The sequence below is a fragment of the Carcharodon carcharias genome, chromosome 15 (assembly GCF_017639515.1).
Source record: "Carcharodon carcharias isolate sCarCar2 chromosome 15, sCarCar2.pri, whole genome shotgun sequence".
Lineage (NCBI taxonomy): Eukaryota > Metazoa > Chordata > Chondrichthyes > Lamniformes > Lamnidae > Carcharodon > Carcharodon carcharias.
The window spans coordinates 128,492,519-128,508,542 of NC_054481.1; the positions used below are offsets into that span (position 1 = coordinate 128,492,519).

The 16,024-nt window shown below is 47.1% G+C and overlaps 1 protein-coding gene across 1 annotated transcript in view; it reads right to left on the reverse strand.

The window, feature by feature from the left end:
* The window catches only part of casz1 (castor zinc finger 1), a 383,715-nt gene that overhangs the window by 249,941 nt on the left and 117,750 nt on the right, over positions 1-16,024 (reverse strand). Inside the window, exon 3 of the mRNA XM_041206599.1 lies at positions 1,309-1,364. The gene's annotated coding sequence lies outside the window, so the exon portion shown is untranslated. The remainder of the gene's footprint in view (positions 1-1,308; positions 1,365-16,024) is intronic.

Below are 16,024 nucleotides of genomic sequence, written 5' to 3' on the forward strand. Positions count from 1 at the left end.
GTTAGCTTGCAAACTTTAGTAGTGCCCTTCCTTCTAAATATGTATATTTTTGATTTACAGTTACTTTACAAATAACTTTTTAAAATTCCTTCGCAGGATTTGGGTGTCGCTGACTAGGCCGGCATCTATTGCCCATCCCTAATTGCCCTTGAGAAGGTGGTGGTGAGCTGCCTTCCTGAACTGCTGCAGTCAATGTGATGTAGGTACACCCACAGTGCTGTTAGGGAGAGAGTTCCAGGATTTTGACCTAGCGACAGTGAAGGAACGGCGATATATTTCCAAGTCAGGATTGTGAGTGGCTTGGGGGGGAACTTCCAGGTGGTGGTGTTCCCATGCATCTGCTGCCCTTGTCCTTCTGGGTAATAGAGGTTGCATATTTCAAGCTCAATATTTGTTTGCTAATGCTCCTTTGAGATGGATTGTGGAGTCTCACTATGTCAAAGTTGCTGTATGAATGCAAGTTATTGATGTTTTGGGTTAATTGTTTACTTAGTGGTGTTTAGTTCTAATGGAACTTGTTATAAGTGCAAATGCAGTTAAAAACATAAGGACACAAGAGATAGGCGCTGGATGATTTGGTTCTACAAGCCTCCTTTGCCATTCAACAAGATCATGGCTGATCTTCTACCTTAGGTGCACCTCCCCACAATGTCTCCATATCCATTAATTCCCTTAGTCCCCAAAAATTTATCCCTGGCAGCCTTGAATATAGTCAATGACTGGTAACCACAACCCTCTGGGGTAGAGAATTCAAAAGATTCACCACCCTCTGAGTGAGGAAATTTCTCCCTGTCTCAGTCCTAAATGGCTGATTCCTAATTCTCAGATCCTGTGTTCTAGATTCTCCAGCCCAGGGAAGCGTTTTCTGCGCATCTTACCCCCTGTCAGGCCCCTTAAGAATTTTATATAGTTAATTGAACATGGTTGTTCTGTAGCAAATGGAGCCATTTCATCAGCAGTTAATGGAGAGGCTGCATTTGTAACAGTCTATGTCCTCTGACAGCTTTAAGACTTGTTAGTAACTTAATTACTAGCACTTTATATCATGAAACATGCTGAAATGATACAAACACACAATGTCATTTTGTGATCAATAAACTAGACAAATAACTGTAAATCAGAAAAGTGAATGGATCATCCCTGTCGGCCCATCAGAACGATACAGTGGGCTTCTATCGGTATTTATTTACAGATTAATCGTTAAATTCTCATAATTCCTCAAAATTATCAAATTAAGGAAGAATATAATATAATGGTGGACTAGACAAGAGAAAAGTAACTGGAAGGCAAATGACACCCGAAACTTACCAATCCAGCCAGATTGGTACATCTAGTAACAGCAGCTTCTCTCGAGCCTTCCCCTCCTGTCAAAACAATGGTGGAAGGTCAAAAGTTACAAAGAAAGTTTATTTTTAGTGAATAAATGTTCATTTTTCTAACAGCTGATGAGCCTCTTGAACTATTGGCCCTTTCTGTATTGGTATCCTTGCAAACCCTACCCCACCCACCACCCCCAGCCCCGAACCCCATCCCCACCGCCCCCCCCCCACCCCACCCCCCACCAAATCCCACCCCCACCACTAACGTCACCCCACCAACCAGAGCGAAAAGAGAAAAGGCGCTTACACCACATATTCAGCACTGACTGCACTGGGTCACAAAAACCCTCAGGAGGAGAGTGGTTAAAGGGGGAGAGAGAGAGGGAGAGAGAATGAAACAGACAGAGAGAGAGAGAGAGAGAAAGAGGCACTGGTTAACTCTCCTTCCTGGAATCCAGCTCACAAAGTGATGGACTGAGGCCAAATGAAAGTTACCAACTGGTGCAAAAATGCGCGGTGATCTCTCCCGTAGGAGACTGTAACGGAACCCTAAATTCAGTAATGGCGTGTGTACACACAAACACACACATATACATACATATACACACAAATACATGCACACTTTATATATATATATACACACCACAAATGCAAACATATACATACATATACGCACAAATACATGCACACTTTATATATATATACATTTACATGTACACACATACGTGTATACACACACACGTGAACACATATATGCATACGCACCTTATGGAAAACGTGTCAAAATATTTTTAAAGAATTGCTGGAATATCAGGTCTTGTGACAACAGATTGAAAAAGCAAATTAAAGCGTCAAAAGGCAACAGCTGCTCAGATTCTCCCCCAGAATCGAACCTTTATTTCCAAACTCATTTCCTCCCCCCCCCATAAAAAAGAGTTCAATCCTTTTGCCATTTTATCAGCAGTTTTAAACTGTAAGGCAGGTTTGATAACGCCTCACCCTCCAAATCAAACAGCAATATTTCTGATCGCGCTATTACATTTCTTTATCGCAAATAGCATTTAATTTTAATTTTCCACTCCTTCCACTTGTGACAGAAGGGGAGGGAGGGGGGGGGAGATAACAATTGTGTCATTATGTATCATCTTGCAACCCCCACCCCTGCCCTGGTTTAGCATCAAAACCACAATAGCTGGAAGGAGCTGAGGGTATTCTATAACCTCGGAGTCACACCAGCTTGTCAATAAATTTCTTGTTCCCTTCTTTCTGGTTCAAATTCATTACCTAATATGGGTCCGGCTGCTTTCTAAGTTATTTCTAGTGCGTGTGATAATACTCTCTGGGATGCCTGGACTAGCTGCAGTTCGGATTCTGCAAATTCTGCTTTCACGGGGGCAATTACCAGTGAAATGGTGTAAAAAAAAGTTTGAAAAGTGCAGTGGATTGGCAACAGATTACATAAACAAATCCTGACAATTTCTCTCTCTCTCTCTTCCCCCTGTCTCTCGCATTGTGCTGAGGGCAGCAAATTAAAAACCTCATGCATCTGTCGTTAGCGGCAGCAATAGGCAGAGAGGCGACTCATTTTGTTTCACTATTGCAGAAGTAACAAATTTTACTCGTTTAACAAACACACACACACACACACACGAGTGTCTCTGGCTGTTGGACCACATCCTGCATCAGTGCTCCAATACATGCACTGCTGGTGAACCAGTTTGGGACCTCTGACAATCCTTATATGTCCTTATACAACTGTTTAGGGCACATATCCCACCCTATGAATATGTGCATGCATGACCCACCTAATCTATTCCTAACTATTCATCAGGCAGCGAGAGTACTGTAGCAGCACTGTCTTAAATAAAGGCAAAATACTGCGGATGCTGGAAATCTGAAACAAAAACAAAAATATGCTGGAAAAACTCAGCAGGTCTGACAGCATCTGTGGAGGGAGAAACAGAGTTAGCGTTTCGAGTCTGTATGACCCTTCCTTAGAGCTCAAAGCACTGTCTTACAGCCTGACCAGGTACAGAACATTCAGAAACCTTCTGGAGGTCAGAGTCACCCACTTTTGCAGCTTTGGAAATATATCCAACACTTTCCCGGAAAATCCGCCTGGTAATTTCAAGGCTGAGTGAATTGGTTGGTTGGATGAATGAATGGGAGTTTAAAATAACTAATCCGAAAAGCTGGGGGGGGGGGGGGTTTGTTGAGCGTTTCATTTATCGAATGGGCTGCAGCTTAAAACTATAAAACTCCAGAAGTCAGCGTCAGCAGGTCGACTGGTTCAGACTGATGTCCAGGGCCGGTTTCAATCGCCTGACAGGGTCCGAGAGGAATTTCCTTGATTTGCTAAGAATGAAATTGGCTTGGCTTTTTGCCTCCTGCAAGTTTTAAAAAAAATGTATTCTTGGAATGTGGGTGTCGCTGGCGAGGCCAGTATTTGTTGCCCCTCCCTAATTGCCCTTGAACTGAATGGCTTACTAGGGCATTTCAGAGTCAACCACACGGCTGTGGGGTTTGGAGTCACATGTAGGCCAGACCAGGTAAGGACAGCAGATTTCCTTTCCTTCCCTAAAGGACATTAGTGAACTATCTAGTTTTTACAGCAATCGATGATAGTTTCAAGGTCACCATCACTGAGACTAGTTTTCAATTCCAGATTTATTAACTGAATTTAAATTCCACCAGCTGCCGTGGTGGGATTTGAACCTGAATCCCCAGAGCATGAGCCTGGGTCTCTAGATTACTTGTTTAGTGACATTATCACTACGCCATTATACAGTATATACATGAATATATTGTGACACACAAGGGATCGGACTTATGTGAGACAGGCCAAGCAGATCAGAGGTGCTTTGCTTGGCAGCTATTGTTCATAGGTTCATAATATTTCAAGACATCCTTTCGTGCTGAAAAAGTTGGAAAAAGCTTTTTGCTGATCCTTTGCACTTCGATATTATGTGAGAATGTACCACACTCAGTATGATATAAACCTTCCCTTCTATTGCAATTTGCTGTGAATTTTCCAATCCTGTTATATAGTACATTAATTAATACGACCATAGCCCATATCACCAAGGGTTTTTGGACAATACTGAGAATGGATAGTTTCTCTTTTGCACAAGATTCATAGTGAAAGCCTCAAAGTAAATTTGGTTAAATAATTTTTATCCCTACTCAAATGAGTTAGTGATGCTTTTGAAACTCCGCATGATGGTCAGAATGAAGAGATCACTTTCAAGAATGTGCAACACCTCATTTATTCCAGGACATCAGGTGATGAATAAGATAAAAGATGTTCACCTAAACTGGTTGATGGGTAAATGCACAGCTCAGTGTGTGAGTCAACTAAACAGACTGTCTCACAGACTAGTCAAGCAACAGCCTGACATAGTCATCCTCACGGAATTTTACCTTACAGGTAATGTCCCAGACACCACCATCACCTTCGCTGGGTATGTCCTGTCCCACCAGGACAGACCCAGCAGAGGTGGTGACACAGTGATATACAGTCAGGAGGGAGTTGCCCTGGGAGTCCTCAACATTGATTCTGGACCCCATGAAGTCTCATGGCATCAGGTCAAACATGGGCTAGGAAACCTTCTGCTGATTACCATGTACCGCCCTCCCTCAGCTGATGAATCAGTGCTCCTCCATGTTGAGCACCACTTGGAGGAAGCACTGAGGGTGCCAAGGGCACTCTGGCTGGAGGACTTCAATGTCCATCACCAAGAGTGGCTCAGTATCACCACCACTGACTGAGCTGGCTGATTCTAAAGGACAGATCTGATAGGCTGGGTCTGTGGCAGGTGGAGAGGGAACCAACAAGAGGGAAAAACATACTTGACCTCAGCCTCACCAACTCACCTGCCGCCGATGCACCTGTCCATGACAGTATCGGTAGGAGTGACCACTGCACAGTCGCTGTGGAGACAAAGAGCCGGCTTCACATTGAGGATACCCTCCATCATATTGTGTGGCACTATGACAAATGGGATAGATTTCGAACAGATCTGGCAGCTCAAGACTGGACATCCATGAGGTGCTGTGGGCCATCAGCAGCAGCAGAATTGTACTCAAACACAATCTGTAACCTCATGGCCTGGCATGTCCCTCACTCTTCCATTACCATCAAGCCAGGGGATCAGCCCTGGTTCAATGAAACCTGTAGGAGAGCATGTCAGGAGCAGCACCAAGCATACCTAAAAATGAGGTGTCAACCTGGTGAAGCTATAACACAGGACTACTTGCATGCCAAACAGCATAAGCAGCAAGTGATAGACAGAGCTAAGCGATTCCACAACCAACAGATCAGATCTAAGCTCTGCAGTCCTGCCACATCCAGTCTTGAATGGTGGTGGACAATTAAACAACTCACTGGAGGAGGAGGCTCCACAAATATCCCCATCGTCAATGATGGAGGACACCAGTGCGCCAGTGCAAAAGATAAGGCTGAAGCATTTGCAACAATCTTCAGTAGATGATCCATCTCGGCCTCCTCCGGAGGTCCCCAGCATCACAGATGCCAGTCTTCAGCCAATTCGATTCACTCCACGTGATATCAAGAAATGGCTGAAGGTACTGGATACTGAAAAGGTTGTGGACTCTGACAATATTCCGGCAATAGCACTGAAGACTTGTGCTCCAGAACTTGCCATGCCCCTAGCCAAGTTGTCCCAGTACAGCTACAACACTGGCATCCACCCAGCTATGTGGAAAATTGCCCAGGTATGTCCTGTACGCAAAAAGCAGGACAAATCCAATCCGGCCAATTACTACCCCATCAGTCTACTCTCGATCATCAATAAATTAATTGAGGGGTCTTCAACAGTGTTATCAAATGGCATTTGCTTAGCAATAACCTGCTCACTGACGCCCAGTTTGGGTTCCACCAGGTCCACACAGTTCCTGACCTCATTACAGCCTTGGTTTAGATATGGACAAAAGAGCTGAACTCCAGAGGTAAGGTGAGCGTGACTGTCCTTGACATCAAGGCAGCATTTGACCGAGTGTGGCATCAAGGAGCCCCAGCAAAACTGGAGTCAATGGGAATCAGGGGGAAAACTCTCCACTGGTTGGATTCATACCTAGCACAAAGAAAGATGGTTGTGGTTGTTGAAGGTCAGTTATCTCAGCTCCAGGACATCACTGCAGGAGTTCCTCAGGGTTGTGTCCTAGGTCAAACCATCTTCAGCTGCTTCATCAATGACCTTCCTTCTATCATAAGGTCAGAAGTGGGGATGTTCACTGATGATTGTGGAATGTTCAGCACCATTCGCAACTCCTCAGATACTGAAGCAGTCCATGTCCCATTGCAGGAAGACCTGGACAATATCTAGGCTTGGGCTGAGAAGAGGCAAGTAATATTCGTGCCACACAAGTGTCAGGCAATGACCATCTCCAACAAAAGAGAATCTAACCATCGTCCCTTGATGTTCAATGGCATTACCATCGCTGAATCCCCCTCCATCAACATCCTGGGCGTTACCATTGACCAGAAACTGGACTAGCCATATAAATACTGCGACTACAAGCGCAGGTCAGAGGCTAGAATCCTGCAGCAAGTAACTCACCTCCTGACTGCCCAAAACCTGTCCACCATCCACAAGGCACAAGTCAGGAGTGTGATGGAATGCTCCCCACTTGCCTGGGTGAGTGCAGCTCCAACAACACTCAAGAAGCTGGACACCATCCAGGACAAAGCATCCTGCTTGATTGGCACCCCATCCACAAACATTCACTCCCTCCACCACCGACACACAGTAGCAGCAGTGTGTGTACCATCTACAAGATGCACTGCAGGAATTCACCAAGGCTCCCTAGACAGCATCTTCCAAACCCACGACCACCACCATCTAGAAGGACAAGGGCAGCAGATAGATGGGAACACCACCACCTGGAAGTTCCCCTCCAAGTCACTCACCATCCTGACTTGGAAATATATTGCCATTCCTCCATTGTCACTGGGTCAAAATCCTGGAGCTCCCTCCCTAACAGCACCGTGGGTGTACCTACATCACATGGACTGCAGCAGTTGAAGAAGGCAGCTCACCACCATCTTCTCAAGGGCAACTAGGGATGGGCAATAAACCTTGGTCCAGCCAGTGAAGCCCACATCCCATGAATGAATAAGGAAAAACAGATAAGGATAGCTCTCTGCTTCAATCTGTCTGTGCTGAGGCACAGATCTGAGCTAGAGGTGCAGCAGAGGATCTGCAAGCTAGAATGAGGGAGTTTGCATTCTTGATAGCAATCCAGTTCTAAAAAATATATATAAATATAAAAAATGTACATGTGCGTGTTGCATGTGTGTGTGCGTATTCTGCTTTAGTATATGCTATTTGTGCATCATGTATCTGTGTGTATGTGCTGTGTGTGTATTTGAGGGGGCATGTGTGTATAAGTTTGTGTCTGAAATGCATGTGTGAGTCTGCATATTCTGCGTGAGCTGCATATGTTGTGTCTGCTTGTGCAAGTGCTACACGTATGCTATATGTGCATCATGTATGTATGTGTGCACATGTGCTACACATGGGTATATGCTTCATGTGAGTGTGTGTGTGCTCCGCCTGCTGTGAGTGTGCACATGCTGTGTGCTGCATGTGTGAGTGTGTGCTACACGTGTGCTGCGTGTGTATGTGGGTAAGGACATGCTTGAATAGGCTGCCAACACTCACTGTTTAGGCTCCCACATGCAGAACTGGCACTTGGGAGGCATCCAAGGTTCCTGTGGGACCTGCTGCAGCTTGAGTTAGCATCTTCACAGGTGGAGAAAAATGGCAGGAGAGAAATAAAAATGCTATCGTAAAACTGCAGTTGTAGGCTAAATCCAAGTCTTCAGTTTCTTGGGAAGGTGCCATCAGAGCAGGAGTGATGAGAATGCTGGGGTTGCCACATGTTTGTGGAATCTGTTTTCAGTTAAAAGTTCTGCAGAATCAGATAACTGCCTGAATCTCTGTGAAATAGAGTAACTGTTTAAAAAAAGAATATATATGTGGCAAAACACTACCAGGCAACTGAGGAGAGACTGACTAATGGGAAAGATAGCAGCTCAGTTGTGTAGGCCAGCTGGCATCTATTTGTTAATTAATTAAATGTGTTTAAAAATACACTGAACTTGGTTAACAGCTGAGAAATGTAAACTAGGTAATTTGAGCAGATGTGAATTTTGAGAGTTTCAAACCCAGTTTGTACCAATTGACAGGAAGATTCAAACCTCCTGTCACCAGTTTCCACATCCTTGTCGGCTGCTGATCAAAACCCTTCAAAATATTTAACAGAAACGAGCTCCAATGGTTTTAACAAGCACTAAGTTCGTTCTCTGGAGCTGTCTTTGGGAGTGTGTTATTGTCGAGAACATTTATATGGTTACAGGGAGCTATGTTCTGTGGGTGATCTATAGGCTGTCACAGAAGGCTGGAGTTAAGAGTTTGTCTATCTTTGTAAAGGAGCTTGTTCTACTGCACAAACATGCCAATTCCAAAAAAGTTTTTTTTTTGCACATGTTGCAAGAACAAAAAAGTAATTGAAATGAAAGTGAAAAAGGTTTGAATGAAATAAAAGCAAAATACAGTGCATGGTGGAAATCTGAATTAAAAATAAAACGCTGGAACAGCTCAGCAGGTCTGGCAGCATCTGTGGAGAGAGGAACAGAGTTAGCATTTCGAGTCCAATAAAGAAGTTCTATTTGACTTGAAACATTGACTCTGTTTCTCTCTCAGAGATGCTGCCAGACCTGCTGAGCATTTCCAGCATTTTCTGTGGAATAGATTGAACTCTGTAGGAGGGGGGCTGGGTGCATACGATCTGTTAATGAACGCAATTATAAGTGGCACATCAGTTATCACAAACTACAAGAAGATCCTGAGACCTGGGAGTGCTGAAGTCTCCTGCAGGAGGCATTACATCCTGGCACCTTTATGCTGTGTGGAGCTTTGTGTTATCTCCTTTTCCCAGAGGTGCTCCACAATGGCAAATCCTAGTGGATCAAAACAATACTATCTCCTTTTCCACAACGCTACCCATTCTGATGGATTCTCTCTGAGATGTTCTGTGTTGGTGAATTCTCCAGAATGTGCAGCCTGCTGACTCTCTTTCTGTGACAACACCCCTTTCTAGCAGAGGGGACACTGGAGAGCTGTCAGGCAAGGGCTCTCTGCCCTCCCAGGTCCATGTATGTGTGGGGCAAGGGAAAGGAAGACGCACGGCCATTTCTAGAGCACCAGCTGCCTATCCAGTGATGGTCGGCATGGAATATGATGGGATCTTCCTGGCTTGACCACCTCAGTTGGGTGCAGGTCAGTGCTTTCGCTGGCTGAGTCATGAGGGAATTAATTACATTACGATTTGCTCCTACGTTTCACCTCTGAACTTCCTCTGCCATTTGTGTGGAAGGGAACATTTCCTGACTTCCCACTGCCGAAGGGGAATCTCGCTTGGCAGAACGTGGTGTGGAAACTTGGTGTGCGCATTGCCCTCAGACTGTCTCACTGTCAGTTGAAACACTGGGACGGCAAGTCCCATCACGCAGCTAGGCTTTCAATATGATCTTCGGGTGGACCGGGTTTCCTATCAGGAGTGTGACGTTGAACTCTTTCCCCGCTGGACTGATGGGGAAGGGTACGTGGAGTAACCTACGCTGTAAGGTGCTACCCTGCCTTAAGGATCGACCCCACCCCCAGCCACCCGCCTTGAAACATTCCACACACCACTCGAGTCTCATGGTGCTGGGGTTCTTCAGCAATATTCCTCTCAGTTGGTGCCAACATTCTCTCTTTTTTTTTATCTCGCAACTCACTGCATTGTACACAGATCTCTGGTAATTAGCTGTCAAAGGACCATAGGCAAGTCTCTCCATGAGAGAGAGAGAGAGAGACAATTGGTTATAAAGCTGGTGGCAAGCATGGGGCAAGGTGGGGAGGCAGATCTCCATGTATTACCACAGTCGGTACAGGGATTAAACACGCATTGGGTCACCATTCTGCACCACAGACTTAACCGACTGAGTTAACCAGCCCACTCTGCGTGGTATACCCCGCTGTTAGAAACCCTAATTCAGCTAATTCAATCTTAAAAGAAAATAAACATGTTGGTTGGGGTGGGGGGGTGGGGTGGAGTTCAGGATGAGAATCCCATTCCAGAGCTGGGGTAGTTATAAAGTGCTCTACTTTATGATGTCACCGAAAGGCCTCACCTGGATTACAAACCACGTAACTCCCTCCCCGTTTCCTGGTTGCCCCTCCGCCCCCCCCCCCCCCCCCCCCCCCACCCCCCCCCAAGATAAATGGGTCTCCGCACAGGAGCTGAGTTTTCAAAGCATTTTTGTTGCTCTTTCCCAGCTGGCGCCGTAGCTTTATCACACCAGTTTCAGAAAATTCACAGAAATATGCCAGCAGGCCACACAAACAACAACTGCAAAGGGCAGGAACAGGAGGCAAGGCAGAAAACAAGAGGAAGCACTGCAGAACAGCTGTTCCCCCCCCCCCCCCCTTAAAATCACTTCCCCCTGTTCGCCTCGGCAAATGGCGTGTCAAACCAAGTTTGAGGGAGAAAACGGAAAAAGAAACATAAAAGAAAACTCAGGGCAGTGGAGGGTGGCCTACTCCTAGCATTCACTCCCTGTGAGGCCTTCACCAGTTTACTCTCGGTCCTCATCAAACCTAATCCCATAAGATACTGAAAAATCAGCAAAATCCCAGTAAAATCGACTTGAGAAGATCCTGTCCTGGTTCAGTTCTGCTTCCGGCTGTTAAATTAATGATATTAATGAGTGTGTTCATGTGAATATCTATTTATTTATGAATGATCTTTTGTATAATTTATCGTGGACACTATTACATATTTGTTCAGCACTGTACTTACCCGCTTTCCAAAATATATAATAAAATTTTAATTAAGAAAAGAAACATTTTCAAAATTTCTAAAGGATTGTAATTTGTCCTGTTTGCAACTTAAACAGGAAATCCCACCAGTGTCAGAGATCAAAGATAAGGACGAACATTCAGCAGAGAATTACCCACGACATCTGAATGTTGCTGCTGCCGCTAAATGTCACTTGCCTGATTTGAACATCACTCAGTCTGAAATCAGTGTAGCACGGGGTGTGGTCAGTGTGGCATGGGGCAGGGTCAGTGTGGTATGGGGCAGGGTCCGTGTGGCATGGGGCAGGGTCAGTGTGGTATGGGGCAGGGTCAGTGTAGCACAGGGTGTGGTCAGTGTGGCATGGGGCAGGGTCAGTGTGGCATGGGGCAGGGTCAGTGTGGTATGGGGCAGGGTCAGTGTAGCACAGGGTGTGGTCAGTGTGGCATGGGGCAGGGTCAGTGTGGCATGGGGCAGGGTCAGTGCGGCATGGGGCAGGGTCAGTGTGGTATGGGGCAGGGTCAGTGTAGCACAGGGTGTGGTCAGTGTGGTATGGGGCAGGGTCAGTGTGGTATGGGGCAGGGTCAGTGTGGTATGGGGCAGGGTCAGTGTAGCACGGGGTGTGGTCAGTGTGGTATGGGGCAGGGTCAGTGTGGCATGGGGCAGGGTCAGTGTGGTATGGGGCAGGGTCAGTGTAGCACAGGGTGTGGTCAGTGTGGCATGGGGCAGGGTCAGTGTGGCATGGGGCAGGGTCAGTGCGGCATGGGGCAGGGTCAGTGTGGTATGGGGCAGGGTCAGTGTAGCACAGGGTGTGGTCAGTGTGGTATGGGGCAGGGTCAGTGTGGTATGGGGCAGGGTCAGTGTGGTATGGGGCAGGGTCAGTGTAGCACGGGGTGTGGTCAGTGTGGTATGGGGCAGGGTCAGTGTGGCATGGGGCAGGGTCAGTGTGGCATGGGGCAGGGTCAGTGTAGCACAGGGTGTGGTCAGTGTGGTATGGGGCAGGGTCAGTGTGGCATGGGGCAGGGTCAGTGTGGTATGGGGCAGGGTCAGTGCGGCATGGGGCAGGGTCAGTGTAGCACAGGGTGTGGTCAGTGTGGTATGGGGCAGGGTCAGTGTGGCATGGGGTAGGGTCAGTGTGGCATGGGGCAGGGTCAGTGTAGCACAGGGTGTGGTCAGTGTGGTATGGGGCAGGGTCAGTGTGGTATGGGGCAGGGTCAGTGTGGTATGGGGCAGGGTCAGTGTAGCACAGGATGTGGTCAGTGTGGCATGGGGCAGGGTCAGTGTGGCATGGGGCAGGGTCAGTGTGGTATGGGGCAGGGTCAGTGTGGCATGGGGCAGGGTCAGTGTGGCATGGGGCAGGGTCAGTGTAGCACAGGGTGTGGTCAGTGTGGTATGGGGCAGGGTCAGTGTGGCATGGGGCAGGGTCAGTGTGGCATGGGGCAGGGTCAGTGTGGCATGGGGCAGGGTCAGTGTAGCACAGGGTGTGGTCAGTGTGGTATGGGGCAGGGTCAGTGTGGTATGGGGCAGGGTCAGTGTAGCACAGGGTGTGGTCAGTGTGGCATGGGGCAGCGTCAGTGCGGTATGGGGCAGGGTCAGTGTGGCATGGGGCAGGGTCAGTGTGGTATGGGGCAGGGTCAGTGTGGCATGGGGCAGGGTCAGTGTGGCATGGGGCAGGGTCAGTGTAGCACAGGGTGTGGTCAGTGTGGTATGGGGCAGGGTCAGTGTGGCATGGGGCAGGGTCAGTGTGGTATGGGGCAGGGTCAGTGTGGCATGGGGCAGGGTCAGTGCGGCATGGGGCAGGGTCAGTGTGGCCTAGGACAGGGACACACAGAGGCAGAGGTCAAGCTCAATGGGTCAGAGGTTAGTGGGGGACAGATGAGTGAGCTGAAGGAATATTGGGAGTGGAACATGTCAGGCTCGGGGGGGCAGGAGTGTGGTCACTACAGCATTGGACAGTCTCAGCAGGTGTTTAGAGCACGCTCAGTATGAAACTGATAGATAAGGAAGAATTGTGGCCAAAGTGTTCCTGAAACCCAATGGAAATTGCCATTGTTAGAATCTGACCTGTACTCCTGTGTGAGTCTGTACTGTAATCTGTGCCATGCAGTACCAGCCAGATCATTGCTTAATGGGACTGGCGCAAGGCAGCTCTCTCATCACCATTGCTGCATTGAACCTTTAATGACTCCTCCTGTCCTTGGCAGCCTGTTCCACCCGGCATAAGGGTGCAATCACTTTGAGCCAGAGTGCACAAATAATCTATCGTCTGCATCTGTGAGGGACCCACCGAACTGATTCCTGGAGAGTCGAAGTGTTTCAACTACCTGATTCCAATGGCCAGGTCACTGGTACATGTTACCAGGCAGCTCATCACCAAACATACTCCCTCACCCCAGAGCGCTGTGCAAATTGAATGTTAAAGAGCCAACCATACCAGGCTACACTTCACTATCAGAGGGCTGCAAAACCTCTGCATCATTCTGAATAAAACTCACTGTGTTTCGGAGCGTGTAACAAGTATAAAAATTCCAGCTTCAGTGTTTTTTGTATGCATAGCTGCACATTTCTATACTGCAACTATCATCTCCTCTGACAAGCTTAATTTTAAATGCTTTGAGGGTTAGGTCGTTTCAGAGGAAATATTGTTTTGTGCTTTTTATTAACGTCCTTTATAGTTTTAAAATTCAGTCTATTAAGATTAAATAAAGGGCTTGTTGTCCCTTTAACACTTGACTCGAGCCCTCTGTGTTTAATATGTATGGTCAGTTTTCAGTAACTATTCATTTTTATGTCTCCAAATCGGCGGATCATTTCATTTAATGAAAGATGGTTGACGTTTTTGTCCAATTAATATGCAAATTAAAGTGAGGATTTATTTGTGACATCCACATGTGGTAAAAGTAAAAGAAAACAAAAAATACTGTTAACGGACGTCCTCATTGCTTTGACGCTCTGTCACATGAAATTAATCAGCCTGCACTCTGCAAAGCAGAGCTGCGTTTAAAGAGACAGTATCCCTTTAAGCCTCAGAAAGGACTGGGATGAAACCAGGTTCAACCTCCAGCCTCCATACCCTCCTCTTTCACGCAGCTCAATTCCAAGTTGGGAGAATAGTAACCAATTTGCAATTCCTGCTAAATCCACGGTGACAGAGTGAAGTATATTGTTTGTCCTTGTTTTTTTAATTCATTCGTGGGATGAGGGCGTCGCTGGCTGGGTCAGCATTTATTACCCATCCCTAATTGTCCTTGAGAAGGTCGTGGTGAGCTGTTTCCTTGAACCGCTGCAGTCCCTGTGGTGTAGGTACACCCACAGTGCTGTTAGGGAGGGAGTTCCAGGATTTTGACCCAGCGACAGTGAATGAACAGTGATATATTTCCAAGTCAGGGTGGTGTGTGGGGCTTGGAGGGGAACTTATAGGTGATGGTGTTCCCATGTGTCTGCTGCCCTTGTCCTTCTAGATGGTAGCTATGGGTTTTGTAGGTGCTGTCTAAGGAGCCTTGGTGAATCCCTGCAGTGCATCTTGTGGATGGTACACACTGCTGTTACTGTGCGCTGGTGGTGGAGGGAGTGAATGTTTGTGGATCGGGTGCCAATAAGCGGGCTGCTTTGTCCTGGATGGTATAAGGCTTCTTGAGAGTTATTGGAGCTGCACTCATCCAGGCAAATGGACAGTATTCCATTGCACTCCTGACTTGTGCCTTGTAGATGGTGGACAGGCTTTGGGGAATCAGGAGGTGAGTTACTCGTCGCAGGATTCCTAGCCTCTGACCTGGTGTTGTAGCCACTGTATTTATATGGCTAGTCCAGTTCAGATTTTGGTCAATGGTAACTCCCTGGGGAGGATTCAGCGATGGTAATGCCATTGAATGTCAAGGGGAGATAGTCAGATTATCTCTTGTTGGGATGGTAATTGCCTGGCACTTGTGTGACACAGGTGTTACTTGCCACTTGTCAGCCCAAGCCTGGATATTGTCCAGGTCTTGCTGCATATGTGCATGGACTGCTTCAGCATTTGAGGTGTTGCAAATGGTGCTGAACATTGTGCAATTATCTACAAACATCCCCACTTCTGACCTTATGACGGAAGTAGCTCATTGATGAAGCAGCTGAAAATGGTTGGGTCTAGGACATTACTCTGAGGAACTCCTGCAGTGCTGCCATGGAACTGAGATAAGACCATAAGGCGTAGGAGCAGAAGTAGGCCATTCGGCCCATCAAGTCTGCTCCGCCATTCAATGAGATCATGGCTGATCTGATAATCATCAACTCCACTTTCCTGCCTTTTCCCCATAACCCTTTATTCCCTTACTGATTAATATTGAATATACTTAATGACCCAGCCTCTACAGCCCTCTGTGGTAAAGAATTCCACAGATTCACTACCCTCTGAGAGAAGAAGTTGCTCCTCATCTCTGTTTTAAATGGGTGCCCACTAGTCTGAGGTGTTGCCTAGACTCTCCCACAAGGGGAAACAACCTCTCAGCATCTACCCTGTCAAGCCCCCTAAGGATCTTATATGTTTCAATGAGGTCACCTCCCATTCTTCTAAACTTGATGACTGACCTCCATTGACCACAACCATCTTCCTTTGTGCTAGGTATGACTCCAACCAGTGGAGAGCTTTCCCCCCAGATTCCTACTGACCCCAGTTTTGCAAGGGCTCCTGATGCCACACTCAGTCAAATGCACCCTTGATGTCAAGGGCAGTCACTCCCACCTCACCTTGGAAGTTCAGCTCTTTTGTCCATGTTTGAACAAAGGCTGTAATGAGGTCAGGAGCTAAGTTGCCCTGGCGGAACCTGAACTGGGCATCAGTGAGCAGGTTATTGGTAAGCAAG